Below are 17,362 nucleotides of genomic sequence, written 5' to 3'. Positions count from 1 at the left end.
TGACTCCACAGTCTTCTCAGGCAAACTATATCATGGTCTTCTCTCAAGTTTGAAAGGAAAGTTTGGTAAGCTTAAAAGAATACCTTGTGAGAAGTAGGAGCAAGCTCCTTCTTTCATTCACCAGAATCACTCAGATCATCAGAGGAAGTGAATTAAATATCTACCCATGCCACATTATGGGGGTGAATAGGAAGGGGATTGGAGAACTCGTCTTCACCTACCAAGAAGACTAACTGGTTTCATTGAGCATTCTCTGATATCACTTTCATTGTAAATAGGCTGAAGTGAAGATAATCCAAACTTTCAAGTTTGCTCAAATGCTGTTCTTGGAAGATTTCAATGATTAAACTAGTGTGAAAGTGTGAAGCAATGCATTTTGATGGTCTAATTTAACATATAGCACTATGTTATGTAATCAATGCATGTCCAGTTAAAATCTTGTGTTCATGTAATCTATAATTACATTAAAATTATTTCCTATTTTTAATATATCATTACATTTTGTGGTATAAACTATTCCTATCATTTTCAAATATCTGCACTTTACGTTAGTTAAAAAGATACAGCTTGAAATTGCCCAGTTTTCTAACTAAACATATTACAAAGTTCATCCTGGATGCCTACCAAGTTATTTTCAAGATTCTAATTATTAGTTCATATTCGAATTTATATTGCCCTTCACCTTGACTTTTGCCATAAAAAGAAGTTCTGACTTGGAGATGTGTGGTTTGTCAAGTGGCATTTCTTCTTATTTAATATTTCAGAAAGATGTTGCCGCCAACAAATTGCTGATCTTACATTTGGAAAGGATTCAGGGTCACCTTGGGGACTGTGAGGAAATTGTTTCATAATTTACCATGTCCAATTTAAAATGCCCATGTTTCAATCTACTAAGTACATGACCTTTTTGCAATTTTTAAAGTCCTGAAAGAAATTTGTAAAACTCATCATATATACCCACAATCTACAGATATGCTGTGGTAACTACATATATAATTCATGATATTATCTAATCAAATAAGTAATAATCAAAGGAACTTTGTCTCAATAATTTAATAACTCCAAAGAAGGAGATCCTGGAGATCTGCTTTTCTAAGTAATTCGTTATTAGAATCAACTAAAAATTTGTATCATAAGATTTATAAATTCTATAAAAATATGTCATCTTATATAAAACGAATGGGCAGAGCTGAAGTGGCTATTTATGGATCACCTACAAATTCATTTTCTCTTCACTGCCACAGTTCTGAAGTCCTTTATTTGAATGTCTCCATAAATCCTATGCCAGCATCAGCTCTCTCCTGGATGCCACTCCTAACTTAACATTACATATTCACGTAACAAAGTTAGATATTTGGAATGTGTTGGCTCTTGGAAGCATAGCAAGTAAGTCCTAGTTTCCAACACTGTCTATAAACCAGTATTGCATGTACAGTATTAGAAAAATTATCGAAAATTGGGAAATAAGTAAAAAAAGACTTTCATTGATGTACAAGGACAAAGGCTAGCGAACATTATTTAGAGAAATGCACTTTCTTTGATTTACCATTTACCATCGGTTAAACGCTCAGATGTAGTGAAGTTATAGGTTAACTTATAGATTTTTGTCTGGTAAAGATATAGATCATTTTTTCCTGTGGATCACATAGTCTTAGAAATTGTGTTTCATGACCCTGTTCAACACAAACCAGTTTTAATGCTTATCCAGTGATCCTATTTTTCAATAACTAGCCTAGCTTCTCAGGTGCTCCTTGCATCAGCTCTACTGTCATCTTTCTAAAACCCTCCTTAATTAATGAGTTAAATAAAATTTTTAACATGGGCATATTTCATAGTTGCCTGAGAGTCATGATTTTCACTCTTTGAAAATTATAGCTGAACAATAGATTTTGAAGTATGTGGATATCTGAGCCACACCACAAGCTTCCAAGTTTGATGTGGTTTTCTGGAGTGACATGAAGGAAAACTCAACAAAATGATGAAGTCTGTGAGGTTTTATGCTGTGTCTTCTACTCCTACCTAGCACATGCCTCATCTTCATTAAAGGCTCCGTCTACGTCTTCCTCATCTTTATGACTTATCCAAATATCTCCTCCTTTCTGAGTTTTTTCTTACTTCTAGAATCTGCAACCCAGAAAGAGTTGTTTCTCTCCTTTTGCAACCTCAAAGTACTTTATTAGCATTTATTTTGTATTGTCAATTTTTGTTCATAATTCACTTCCATTATACCATTCCTTCCTTGGGCAGAGATACTGTACTGCTCATTTCTGTTAAGCTGGTTCCTAACCAATTGGTAAGAAGAGAGTGTATACATAATGAAAGCATGCTGGCACAGTAACTCAAGGAATGATGGATGATGAAAGTGTAACTTAACAGTGGAAAGGATCAAATCATCCTATTCAAATTAAGGCAGATAAATCACTCTGATTAAAAGAGAGTAGAGGATTGTATTGGAAAGAGGTAGAAAGGTAAAAGATGATACAATGAAAGGCCATGTCAGGAATGCCTTTTGCACAGCAGAATTATTCAAAATTATTTAATTAGAGTAACTCATCTTAATGCCAGAAATCAAACATTTAGCCCTTGTGAAAGTGAGAAAATTTTGGTTTAAAATTGCTTCATGCTCTTTTATTGTCTGCTATTGCTTGCAAATATTAGAACACAATTAAACAACAAATGTGCTCCTCACTACCCAGTAACATTTGGTAAGAATGATTTTTAGTTATATTACACTTTGAAGTGTATGAAGAATTACATTTCTCAATTTAATACTTAATATGGAATAAAGTGTGCATTTTTCATCCCTCTTTTGGAGAAATATATCAGATTCACTGGAGAGCTATGTGATAAAAGAAATAGGTGAACTTTTTTTGCAGAATTTTATCAAAGCAAAATGTATTTTTAAAGTATGAGGTCTTTATTATTTTTTTTAAGTTCACATGAATTTCCATTCTGTGTCAGAGTCCCGACCTGCTCCTCTGTTGTGCCTTGCTTTTTTTCTGCTTTTTATGCTTTCCTTTCATCTCTATTCTTGTTAAATTGTGTCTTCTGTGCAGGATTAGGCCTGAAGGATTTTTACCGTTTTCTCGATTTTTCTTATATCAAGTGGGGTTGCAATCAGGTAACTGGAGAGGCAAGGAGTGGAAAGAAAGGAGCAAAGACACGGCCGTGCTGAGAAGAAAGACCCAAGCAGGGACAGAGAGAAGAGGGTGAAGGTTGAAGTTCTGCTCGCAATTAACACAGGGTGTCCTTTTCTCTTCAGGACCTGGAGAAATATTTGATGAAATGAAGAAAATGACTCATAAGCTGCCTCTGAACTCTTTTTTGCTCATCTGGGTTTTGTTTTGTTTGCTTTTTGCATGAAAACTTTCAGTTAATGGGACAACTACATTTAGAGATGTGAGCTCTGCTTTAGAAATAATGCTGTCCTGGCCCAACAATTTTAAAAATGACTGGAAGGGAACACAAGAGCTTCTTAAAATAGCTGCAGTGAGCTCCAAACGTGCAAATTTTCAAAAGTCCATTTCTCTAAGCTTCTATACTGGGAAAATAACTGAATATTAGTGCTCTGGGTTGAACATACATCTTCATTGTTGTAATTCTCTTCACTTGTTTATGTCCAGTTGTCCTAGATGGCTTGATTTTAATCTGATCTTTTTTTTTTGCTGGTTTGCTTAACGAAAGAGGACAGTTGCGCGCCTTCGCTTTGCTTTGCTTTGCTTTGCTTTGTTTGCAAAATTCAGATGCTTTCCTTGCTTACTGAATTTCTGATTAATATACTAGTTTGTAACAATTCCCCCAACCTTCCTCTTCAGAAGGCGATAATTTAATTATTAATTAAAGATAAGGAATCTGATACTTACTTCACCTTGACAATCAGATGCACTCTGGGAGGTCTACTAGAATTAGTTTTCAGTGGGCTGATTAGGATAATATTGAGACAGATAATTTTTAAAATTCTATACTTAGAAATGGGTCAGGAGACAGAAGGAAATATATTTCTATATTAAGGGAAACAAAAGAACTTTAATCTAGATTTGTTTCTCACACTCCTCCATGCATAATAACCTGGGGATTTTCACCAGCAATTGAATCTATTTGAGGTTTTTTTTTTACTTTTGTATGTGTATTAGAGATCTAACTCTGAAAAGCTAATGTTTTAGTATTAAAGAAAGACAATTTAACTAAATCATATAAGCTATGATACTAGAGAGCATGCAAGAAAATATAAAAGAGACAGGATGGCTAGAAAGTTGGCTTATTATATAGAATCTTCCTTTTCTTCTCTGCCTGTGAAGATAGTTGTTGCTGATGGTTGAAATGAATTTCTGTTCTAATTGTCCCTGCTAACTTCTCATTAAAACATTTGGATCACCAAGATACATGCTGAACATCCATGATATATGATGTTTGTATTGATCTGTAGACCATCTGAATCTCAAGCAGTATGGGGCTGGTTTGTGAGAATGAGTAGGAGGTGAGTAATCCTTGCAAATTGTCTGACATCTGCAGCTCAGGACGGCTTTATTTTATTTCACCTGTTCCGTGTACAGTAACATATATAGTGATAAAATCCTGACGTTTTGTGAGAAAATAGACCCCCAAACTGGCCTATCACTTTTTTTTCATTTAAAAGTAAAGAAATGTTAAGTAAAAAAAAGATGGTTTTAATTAAGATGAGAGAAGTTTTGGAAAATTAAAAAGTAGAATATTGAATTTGCTGTTGCTCTGATAAAGAAATGAAAAATCTTCCATACATTTTAAATAAAAACAAAATAGAGGAAGAATGAGGGAAATAGGGAAAGATATTTGTAAAACCTTTTTTCTTAATTCAAATAACATATTTTTTTTCATCAAGTGAAAAATAAAACTCTATTGGAATTCGAAAAGCAGTAAGAATGGTTGTATGAGGTTTGGTTAAGCTTCCTTTCACCAAGAAGGCAATATATTCATAGATTTTAAGGCTTCAAACTTTGACTTGGAAATTTGGCCTTCATGTTGAGTATTTACTGTATATTTACATGCATCATTATGTTTTAATAGGAGAAAAATTAGCCATGGACATATGCTCTAAAATTTTAAATCTTATGTAGCTGATAATTCCCTGCTCTATTAGCTACTTTCAAGTCTACCTTTCATTTGTTTTCTTGTTTGTCTTATCAGTCTTCTCTATCTTGCTAATAGTAACACTTAAGTATTTCTTGATTGAGATATATCCAATGAAATCTGCACAATGAATTCAGCAATATTAAAATCAATTTTTGTAGCTTTATTACAATAGCAGATACATTGGCAAACAATAGTATATTGTGAGATATTGTTCAATCTACAGGCTAACTTTAATCACTTTACAAAGCTATGGACTTTTTGCAATAATTGCATGTCTTCAGATTGCTACAGTTGAGGGGATAGAAATGATTATTTTGGGATATGCCATACAATCCTGTTCTTCGATTAGCAATAGAATTAGTTGCAAGTTTTATGTGACTTTTGCCTGTATTCCATTGAACAGGAGTTGTGGCTTGGTATAAGCCTGTATTAACAAACTAAAGCCTATTATACTATGAGCTGATGGAAAACTGTGAGTAGCTGATGTAGCTTTGAGTCACTTTCTAAAGGATATGCACAATGCCTAAAGTCAAAGTCCCTTTCCCTATCATGTCATTCACTAGGGAAATTTGGTTGAGCTCTTTTAAAATCATCCCAACAAAGTTCTTGCCTTTTCAAACGTGGTTAGCCTGTGAAAGCTCAACAGTTAAGATCATTTTACTATGCTCAAATTCTTTCTTGCATCTTTGTATTTTAATGTTGCTTTTGTTCCAAAGGCCCTCAAGTGCTTTTCGTGCCCAAGCAAGCTTCAAGTGCATAAATATTCTAAAAAACTTTTCTTCCACAGGTTTATAACAGAAGATATTTATTTATATTCATGGAAAACAAGAAAAAATTGGATTAAATTTATATTATTTTTCAAGTCATCATGAAACTTTAGGATACCTAGAGAAGATCTGTTAATATAAAAGCACTAGGAACATACATATAACTCAAGATCTGTACACATAAAAACACTAGGAACATACTCTGGCTCAAATTGTGTTGCTAAATTACACACATATATATGAATATATGCATCTATATATGGACTAGTGATCCATGGGCCAACAAAATTTTTGAGGCTCCTTGATCAATGATTTATTTACTGGTTCACTGAATTGAACCAGTTTGTCTGTAATTTGCTTCACAAAACCTAAGAGTAGACCAAGTCTGTGGGTAAATTGATAAAACAAAAATGACCAAATGTTCACAATTCATCAAAATAGTTAAGGATATTTGGCAGTTCATAGGCTTCTGTGTTTATAAATGTCCATGATAAAAAGCTTAACTTTTATAGAAAGCTTTCAACTTTCCTCATGGATCAATTGTATACATTTTTAAGCAACATTAATTTCTTTTTGAAAGATATAAGGGTATAATGGGGGAAAATGTCTTCTCCCTTGTTTTTACTGCAGAGCCTTATGACATATAAAAGGTTAAGCATATTCAGAAACATATAAGCTTTAACTAATGAACAAAAGCAAAGTATACTATGATGATATTACAGAGATGGAAGAACGATAGTGGATAAATCAGAGAATGATTTAATAAATTACAAATATCAAATGTGAATATTAACATACTTTTTGGTTTTTTTGTACTACTGGTATGACTGGCCTATTTGACACCAACTGATTTTTGTAGATACTATCAAAGTCTTCATTAAATTCAACTTTTATACAACTATTGAATATATCCATTTTCAAGTGCTGATTGTAGTGCCTAAAGGGAAGTGTTCAAAGCAGGACAGGAAAAAGCAAAGAAATGAAACCAGTGAACAATTATCCTTGCAAATCTCACAGAATTGGAAGTTACATGCAGTTATTTTTCAAAAATATGCAAAGACAAGGTTATATAAAGAAGATTTATAAAATGATATTTTATTCTTTGAGGAAACAGCTGTTCAGAAAATTCACTGCACACTCAAATAATAACACAGATATTGAATAAAGATTCACAAACAAACTATAAAATGACTTTATTTTACCAATAAGTCATTTCTTTTCACTTTTTTGTGGGGGAGGGAGGGTACATGGTCCAGGAATCAAAGCCAAGTCTCTTTTTACTTTTGAAACTGAAAAAAAAAGGCTGCATGGTGATGGTAACTGCATAGCTTGCAATTTTGAATCCATTTCCTATAGGTTTGACAAAACATTAAATAGCACTTTCCAGAAAATTAACACATCCAAATAATATATCTCCTCTTGATTTTCTCTCAAAACATGGGTTTATGATCAATTGTCTATAAATAACTTAGCTACCTACCAGTGAACACACATTCCCTAATTTTAATTGGTATAACGAACTTGTGAAAAAGATAAGAATTGGATATGAATTAAGTGTTGTGTTACCATGAAGTAAATATAGAGATTTTCAGTGATTAAACACCTCTACTATCACCATCTCAAATTATTTATCAGAGTAATTTTCAAATATATAATGTGTTTATTTGATAAACTAGGGCAAGAAAAAGTATCACTCTGTTAACTAAATCCAGTATGTAAGACTCACATTAAATAAGCAAATGATAAAGCTAAAATGAATCATATATGACATTTAGGAGCATGCTGTCTTTCTCTTTTTATTAAAATTTTTATAATTTATATCACTTGTAATTTTTTTAATTTATAGATTTTCTACTTTCTTTTCAAACATCTCTTTATTTAAAGAAATTAGCATTGTTTTTAACATGGGCGGGTACCCAAATTTAACATTTATATTTGTTTTTACAGCATAAAAATTTCTAAATGTCAAATTTAAGACCATATAACAAACTAAACATTGAGCAATCTGGATTCTCTCTTGCCCCATTCATCACATTTCTCCTCCCACTACAGGAAATCACTTTCTTTTCTTGAAAATCTTTGCTGTGTTTCTTTACAGAGACACAAGTAAATACAATATTTCCCCTGTATTCTTACACAGAAAATAACATATTATTTACACCCTTATTTAGACTCTTATACTGCCTTGTTTATTCTCATATCAATATATCACAAGTTCTCTTTATATCATTTCATACAGCATGTCATAACTTTTTTATAGTTATGTAGTTTTCCATTGTTTGTTTATACAATGGTTTATTTAACCAGCCCCCTGTTGATGGAACCTTTCCCTCCATGCTGAGAAGAGCCATTTCCTTACCATGGTTTCAATATGATTTGTCCTTTTCCCATTTTTCTGATTTCTTGTTATGATATTCTCTTCCATTAAGAGAGCACTCACTAAGCTTCAAATACATTGACATTCTTTCCTTCTGTTTTTCTTTTTTTTTAGTGGTTTTCAATCCTGATTCCATATTTGGATTACCAAGGATACCTTTAAGTATGTTAATTGATAAGCATCTTATTGTGATGCTTTGAAATATATTAATGGATACATATCTTACAAAGTTGAGTTTAATTTCCTTATTTTGCATTTAAAAATTGGCTCTACTGATGCTGTCAGGAATGACTACAATTTAATGGTTTAGAAATATGAATTTAGTATCTTACTATTCTGTAGGTCAGAAGTACAACATAGATTTCAACGGACTAAAATCAAGGTGTCAGTGAGACTGTGTTCTTTTCTGGAGGCTCTAGGAAAGGATCCATTTCTCTGTCTTTCTACCTTTTAAAGGCTTCTCACACTCCTTGGTCCATCTCCCTCTTCCTCTATCTTTGAAGCCAGCAACATTACACTTCTCTGCCACAGTCAGGAAAGGTTCTCTGCTTTTCAAGACTCGTGATTAGAATGGACTCAACCAGATAGTTGAGAATATTCTCCCCGTCTCAAGATCCTTAAAATTAACCATATCTGCAAAGTACCTTTTGCCATTCGAGGTAGCATATTCAGAGATTCTGGGGACTAGGAAGTGGGCATCTTTCGTGAACGGGCATTTTTCTGCCTATCACAGGATTATTGCATTGATATTCATAAAGTAGTTTGGTTTGTCCTTTTACTTTCAGCTTTGAGCAGATTTTGGTATGAAGATTATGCTAACAATCCATTAACTGTGCTGAATTCAATGTTCCTTATGGGTAAGTTTACTTGACAGAATTTGTCTCTAATACTGTGTGTACCTAGTGAGTTTGGCTGAGACATGGAATTACAAGGTGATTTCAAAATATATTTATTGATGACCTAGCACTGTCTAGGCCCCCAGATGGATGAGATGTGGATGAGAATAAGATATGCAAAAGTCCTTTTTCAGGGTGCCGATACTCTTGTGGAAGAGACAGACAATAAATAAGATCAACTGTCAAATATTTGCTGCATTATGTAATGATTGATGCTAAAGAGAAATAAATAAAGGAAGGAATAGTGAGATGAGGGGTCATGGGGTTGTACTTTTAGGTAGAAGTACAAGGAACAACCTGTCTGACAAGATGACATTTAAATAAAACCCTCCTGAGGGAGAAACAGTGAATGAAGCAGGAGAACATCTTGGGAGGATCCTTCTAAGCAGGGGAACTTGAATGTAGTAGAAGGAGATGAGGTCAAAAAGTAACGGGGGCCAGTTCATTTAAAACTTTATAGGTCATGGCGATGATCTTGGATTTTATTCTGAGAAAATGTGTTAGCTTTGGAGACTTTGAAACAGAGGAGTGAAATGATTTCACTTGGTTTAACAGGATAATACTGGCTGCTCTGTAATATCCTATTGTAGGTAGAAAAGGGTGGAGGCAGAGAAACTACTGAAAAACTGTTTTATTTTATTTTTTAAAAAAGAAAGGTAGTTTAGGCCAGCAATAAGAATAGAGTTAGAAGATATGGTTGAATTTCAGGCATAATTTGGAGGTAGGGCTGATAGGATTGCTGATGAATGAGTCGATAGATGGAGGAGAGTCAACAATGACTCTATCTTTGGTTTGAGAAAATAGACAGATGGAGTTGTTATTAAATGAGATGGGGAAGATCATAGAATAAGCAGATTCAAGGAAAAATATTTAAAACTCAGTTTTGGATGTTACGTTTAAAAGGTTATTAGACATCCAAGTAGAGATGTTGAATAAGCAGTGGAAATATAATTTGGATTTCAGGGGAAGGGTCTGGAACTGAAGATATGAATTTGGACACCAACTTATGGATAATATAGTGACTTGAAGAGCTCACTTGAGGAATGAATGTAGAAAAAAGAGAAAAGGTCCAAGGGTGGAGTCCTGAGAACATTTGATATTTGAAAATCAATGATAAAATAAGTACCAGTAAAAAAGACTGAGAAATTATTGCCCGATTATATTCTTAATTAATTAATTTATATGTTTTTACTTTCAAAGGCCATCCCTGTTAATTTTTTTCAAATTGATTGATGTAAAATTATATTTTAAATTTTCGTATGTCTTTTTACTTTTCCTTGTTACCGTATTCTCATTGGGAGTATATGTTTTTCCACATTTTTAATATTTGTTATTCTAATCTGTAATTACTTGTTAGCACTATTTTAAGGTAAGCTAGCAGGACATGATCTTAAATCAAATTGTTATCCAGATGACCTCCAAATATTATACATAGTTGTAGAGTAAGATGTTGAAAAGCCAGCTATATTTTTGCACAACTGGCTCTGCAAAACACTGGCATACAAGTTGAAATCAGAATTGAAGTAGCATATTAGATGTGCCTAACATTCCCAGATCTTCCTCTCCAAATCAGGTCTTGTTTCAAAAACTCCCCAAATTCCCTATTCTAGCTTTCACTTTAGTTTTGGGAATTTTCATTCTTCGGGATTTTTATTGTGAGAAACAACCCAATTTTGAAGTATGTCAAAAAGAACTCTATCGAAAGAACAATGCTTAGTGAATCAGTTGCAGTACTCTTACCCTTTTGCTTGCCTTTATAGTTCCTTCCACTTATCTATTGGAACTCCAGCTTGCACTCTGCAGCTGGTAATGGAGTCATAACCTCTCCTAGCCAGTCAGTGTCTTGGATACCATCACTCAGAAATCCTTGCCAGGAATTTGGAAGTCAGCTTGGAATTAGCATGCGTTGTCAATACCTATGTGACCCTGTGCTTTAGTATGGATTTCATTTCACTACCCAGCTGAAAGGGTCAGTTCTGCACTCCACATTGCAAATTCCAGGAACTTAAATCACTCTCTGCTGCAAGGTTCTTTCTTGATTCTGTGACTGATATCTCTTCAATGTATTGGCAAAGACATCCCCAGACTCCTCACCTAAAACTATCATCTGTAGTACCACACAGAAGGCCCAGGACAAATCAGTGTGACTAAATACACGCACACACACACACACTCAGAATATCTCTGCAGTGATTTTGTTGACATTTAATTCTCCTAAGACCAAGTTTAAGCCTAGAACTGAAGGGATGAAGGCTAGAATGATGGACCTACAAGGACCAGAGTACAATTGTAAGAAAAAGTTCAAAATAAACCAACAATTATAAATAATTAACTATCAATATCTTATTTTTCTCAAGGTTTGAAAATAGTGTTTGGACATAATGTAGATTGCTCTCTTCAATTGTAATTAATTTTTCTCTTGACTCTCTGAGCTGCTTCCTCACAATGGGAGCTTTGAAACGGAAAGACACTTGCATGCCAGCATATTTGCCCAGCTGTGCTGTAATTGTCTTAATGTGAGCTGATGGAAGAAAACAATGAGAGACTTTGTCCTCAACCCCAGACACTGAAAATGAGACAAGCCAAAGCAAAAATGACATTGAGAATAAAAACATAACACATTTCAAATTGAATGAATGGGCCTTTTGTGTTTGAAATGAGATGCTCTCTCACAAAATGTCCTGAAGCAGACTCTGTTGGTTCAGGTTAGGGTCTGAAATGAAGTGCACAAAGAATTCCAAGTGAATCACAGCTTTAATTCTTTACTTGTTCTAGGTTATTTTAATGTATTCTATTTTGATTTTTTATCCTTTAGATGGAAAAATATAGGGGTATGAAAAATGATGAAAATGTTTATATTAAATATGCTAGCAAAACAGCCTTTTCAAAGCCATTTCAAATAGTTTTTCAAAGTGTATAGTTTCAAAAGATGTGATTGCTTTGCTTAGGATATGATGTTCAAGCACCTGCCCACCTGATGCCCCTTTGACAGTCACCTTTCTTTAAGGTAATTGTTCTCAACCTTTTTTGCATATTAAATCAGCTTGGAAATATCTTCAAAAAATCTATGCCTTGTCTCTACCCCTTAGAGATTCTGACTTGGTTAGTTTGCCTGGGCCCCAAGCATCAGTAGTTTTAAAATTCCCCCTAGATTATTGAGATGTACAGCCTGATTGAGTCACTAAGTCCTCCATATTGCAGCTGCTCTCCATGTTACTCTAAAATTATTCGACTTCAGCTTATTTAGTTTCTGACTGCTATCTTAAACTTCACAATTACCATTTCTAATTGCCATTTGTTACTCAGCAAAATGGCATCAGTAGGGAGATAGCTTCCTCTAATCTTTAGCCCCCAGCAAAAACAAAAGCAGGATTACCTGGGCTATCAAAAAGGAATTACACAGTAAAATAAGAAAATATTGATGGTTACCAGAGGGAAAAAGAAAGGATAAGCTATTTAAGCAGAAAATATTTATAGGCAATCCTGAGTTCCAAACCTTTCTTTTACATGGTCATTCCATCTTCTTTCTGAAATAGGAACATAGCCTTTTTCAAACCTCTAGAATATAAATATATGCTCCCCTTTTGAAATGTTCTACTTCTTATTTCTATAATCAATTGTCTCCTAGGATCCATTCTCCCAACTCTGCCTAGGCATTCCATAGTATGCTATATTTCTTAGAGATATATTCCCTCTACTTAAATAATTCCTGAATACTTCTGTTAGTAACAAGGATGGATAAGAATAGAATTAAATAAGTATAACAAAGACTCAAAATATATTGGCTTAAGTAGCATCATTGCTTATTTCTTTCTCTCATAAATATATGGATGTAACTGATACAACAACCACAAAGTTTTTGAGACCCAAATTTCTTTTAGCTTTTATTCTCTATCCCTAGAGTACAGCCATCATGTGCATGATCTATGATAAAAATTCCAGTCATAATATCCAGGAAGATGGAAGAAAAGAAGAGAATTTCCTGAAAACTTCCTAATAACACTTTTGCTTACATCTAATTTTCATGAATATGATCACATGACTGCATCTACCACCCTGCGAGTTGGAGAGTATAGTCTTTATTCCAGGTAATGCAGTATTTGGACCAGATAAGATGGGAATTCTTTGAGGAGAACAGTGGGTCCTGGAGATAAACAGCTAGTGGACTCTGTCCAGAGGATACAACATAATAGTCTAATATGGGATTTGGAACTAAGGTAAGCAAGAGAGTTTAGAATAATGTACTGGTTTGAAAGGCTGTATGTCCCCTAGAAAAGTCATGTTTTAATCAAAATCCCATTTCGTGAAGACAGAATAATCCCTATTCAATACTGTATGTTTGAAACTGTAATCAGATCATTTCCCTGGATGATGTGATTTAGTCAAGAGTGGTTGTTAAGCTGGATTAAGTGATGACATGTTTCCACCCGTTTCGGTGGGTCTTGATAAGTTTCTGGAGTCCTATAAAAGAGGAAACATTTTGGAGAATGAAAGAGATTCAGAGATAGCAGAGCAGAACAACATAACCACGAGAAGCAGAGTCCACCAGCCAGTGACCTTTGGAGATGAAGAAGGAAAATGTCTCCCAGGGAGCTTCATGAAGCAGGAAGCCAGGAGAAGAAGCTAGCAGATGATGCTGTGTTCGCCATGTGCCCCTCCAGATGAGAGAGCAACCTTGACCATGTTCACCATGTGCCTTTCTAGTTGAGAGACAAACTCTCACTGTGTTTGCCATGTGCCTTCTCACTTGAGAGAGAAACCCTGAACTTCATCAGCCTTCTTGAACCAAGGTATCTTTCCCTGGATGCCTTAGATTGGACATTTCTCAGATTTTCTTTAATTGAGACATTTTCTCGGCCTTAGAACTGTAAACTAGCAACTCATTAAATTCTTCTTTTTAAAAGTCATTCTGTTTCTGGTATATTGCATTCCAGAAGCTAGCAAACTAGAACAAATAGATTTGGCTACTATAAAATCAATCTCCTTTGAAGGCTCTCCACCAGGGTGGGATAAAAATCTTTATGATGGATACTGTGGTTTACTGCTCAGATGTCCTTTAGGATCAGGGCATTAGTTTTCCTAGCTAGTAAGAGTGTTGGCTGAGAATGGCTTGCACCCGAGTCCCTCTTTGGGAATTTCATTTGGCTAAAGGGAGTTGTCCCTGGTGGGCGATGGGGTGGGGGGTAGTGGCAGCCAAAATAAGTGGTCAATGAAGAAAGAAATGCCAAGACTTCATATCTTGTTGCAAAGCCAGAGAATTCTGAAGCACAATCTAATTCTTTAGCTCCTCCTGAGATTGGTTAAGTCTCTTGTTGCATCTCCATCTCAATTTAGTTTCTCCTTCTGCAAAGTCTTGAACTCTTCACTTCCAAACAGATTTTAACAAACCTTCTGCATGCATACCTCTGTCACAGAGACTGTTTTCTCAGGAACCAAATCAAAGTGAGTTGATAGCAGAAATCGTCTTAGGAAGAAAACACGGAAACAGGAAACAAGATCTGGGTCATCAGCAGGTTGACGGGGAATGAGGGATACATTGCTACAGAAGGTTGAGTACTACTAGTCTTTGACATGCTATAGTGGTATTTTTGTTTAAGCTTTCATCAGTGGTGTACCAGGATGGAACACTAGTGGAAAGGAATGTACTGGTGGAGGCAATGTATCACATTTTTGAAAAGTTTGGGAAAGTAGAATAATAAAGACTGTGGAATCACTGGCAATCATTTGGTGTTATCAGTGAATTGGAGAAAGGCTAACTGTAGCTACTCACCAATTTGAAGTGTTTGAAAACAGAGGGTCTTATTAGCAATATGTAAACAGTTTTTCATTTATTGCAACACGAAGGCAGAAAAATCTGAGGAGAAGGCCCATATTTAAAAGAAAATTGGTGGAATCCAAAGATATTTGAATTCTCAGCTGGATGAGATATGCTATGGTAGCCAAGGCTAGGCCCCTGATAGGACCTGAGTTCTTTGGATGGAGATATCTGGAAAGATGAACTCAAGAATCTTGAAAATCCCAGCCATCTCTGAACTTTCTGAACCTATAGAATTGGCCTAATACTCTCTGTTAAATGACAGTACCCTCCATTGCTTGAAGATAATGCAGTAGCCTCTGCTTTGTAAGATTGCACCTCTCTCATAAGCACAAAACAAACAACTTGGATCAAATTATGATATAACCTTGGTATGGGAATGCTAGGTCTGCAAGGAAGAAAATGGAATATATGGTAATGTCACTAAAGGTACTAACACCTAAGATTGTCAACAGTCAGGAGAGTATGGGTGGGACTGAATCTGAAGGTTCTGGATCAAGAAAGATGAAGCATAAAGTTGAATAAGGAAGAAATTAACAAAATGAGAGCACTCTCCCATGATATAGGATTTAATACCTTAGTTTCAAAGGACCTTAGAAGATGGTGATAGCATGCTAGTAAGATGGTCTTTGGAAGCTGGAAAAAGGAATGTCCCAAATTAAATGAAGTAAAGATGTGAATATTGATGTTAGAGATAGTAAATGAAGATATCAAAAGGTTCAGAGAAATGGGCAGGCTTGAGTGGATATACTGTGAAGGCTGGAAAACTCTTTAGCTGACTTTAGTCTCTGGGAGGACCCAAAGGACAGTTCATTTAACAAAATGATAAAGAATGCACCAGTGAGCAGGGAAACTGCATTGTTGATATGCTCAGGGGATATTGACCTCTGTAGGTCAGAATGACTAACAGATGCTGTTAAACACTGGCTCTCTGATAGTAATGGGGGTAATAGAATCTAGAACTAATAAAAGCCAGGTTATAGTACGTAAGCACAGAAGTAAGGTGGTCACAAATACTGTAATGGGTGATAAGAATTGGATGGTGGAGTTGCAGATCTATAGAAACTTATGGAGATTATTAATAGACTTTGTATTCTTAAGGGCAAGATAAATTGGAAGCCAACAAATTTGGATAATCAGGAAGCCAAGGAAAGTCACCTCAGTAGAAATCTACAATACCTTTCCTAGTTTCCCTACTAGAGGTGGTTCTCTAAGAAATGACTTCCTGAAGAAAAGGCAGTCACATAAAAGGGCCATATATACCACAACAAAGGCGAACAGTAATAATTCCCTTAGACCTTCTGCAAAGGGACCTATGATCATTTATTCAGGTAACCATACAATAGAATCAAGAACTGATGTACACAGTATCCAAGTTGACATTAATAACTGGAATTTGAAGCACAATCATGAACCTCTATTAGAATAGGGTAAGTGGGGATCAGAAAATAAATGGAGTCCTGACTCTGATCTAGCTCTCAATGAGTACACTGGGTCTATGAACCCGCCTGATGGTCATTTTCCGGGTAGCCTTACATGTATAATTCACTGGATATGCTTTGTAATAGCAGAAACCCACAATCGTCCATTGGCCCATAAGAACTCTTGTAATGTCCACCAAATCATTCTGAATCTCTCCATCAGTTCACACTTGTGATTTTGTATGCCAGCTGACAGATGAGGAAAAAAAAGTCAAATTTAGCTCATGGACAAATTGGTTTGGTAATTGAATGCAAACTGAAAATGAACTATCTCTACACTATAGTCCCACTTAGGAGTGGAACTGAGTTGGGCTGTAGTGGTGTCAATTGATATGTGGCATAATAAGGTGATTTAATTGAGGAAAAAGTTATTTTTCAATAGATACTTTAACTAGATAGCCATTCAGATAAAAATAAACCTAAGCCATTTCTTCACAACATAAAAATAACCCAAAATTGATCATAAATTTAGACATAAGTCAAAATTATAAAATATCTAAAGAAAACATAGAAAAAATATTTTTAGCCTGATGTAAACATAGGCTTATTCTTATATAAGACCAAGAAACATGAATACTAAAAGAAATTTAGATTAATTAGGTATCATCAAAATAAATAACACGTGCTCTTTAAAAGACTTCTTTAAAAATTTGAAGAAGCCACAGACTGAGGAAAATATTTGCACTAAGTATTGCTGAAAAAAATGGTATCAAAAAAATACAAAGAATGTATACAATTCAATAATTAGAAGACAAATGACACCCAAAATAGAACAGATCTTTCAGGAAAGAGGATTTACAAATGTTAAACAAGCATATGAATATATGCTAAATACCAGGAAAATGCAAATTAAAACAATGGGTTATTTCAACACAACCATCAGAATAGCTCATATTAAAAACATAAAATCATGTCTT

This window comes from Tamandua tetradactyla, chromosome 5 (assembly GCF_023851605.1).
Source record: "Tamandua tetradactyla isolate mTamTet1 chromosome 5, mTamTet1.pri, whole genome shotgun sequence".
Lineage (NCBI taxonomy): Eukaryota > Metazoa > Chordata > Mammalia > Pilosa > Myrmecophagidae > Tamandua > Tamandua tetradactyla.
This window is presented reverse-complemented; position numbering follows the sequence as displayed.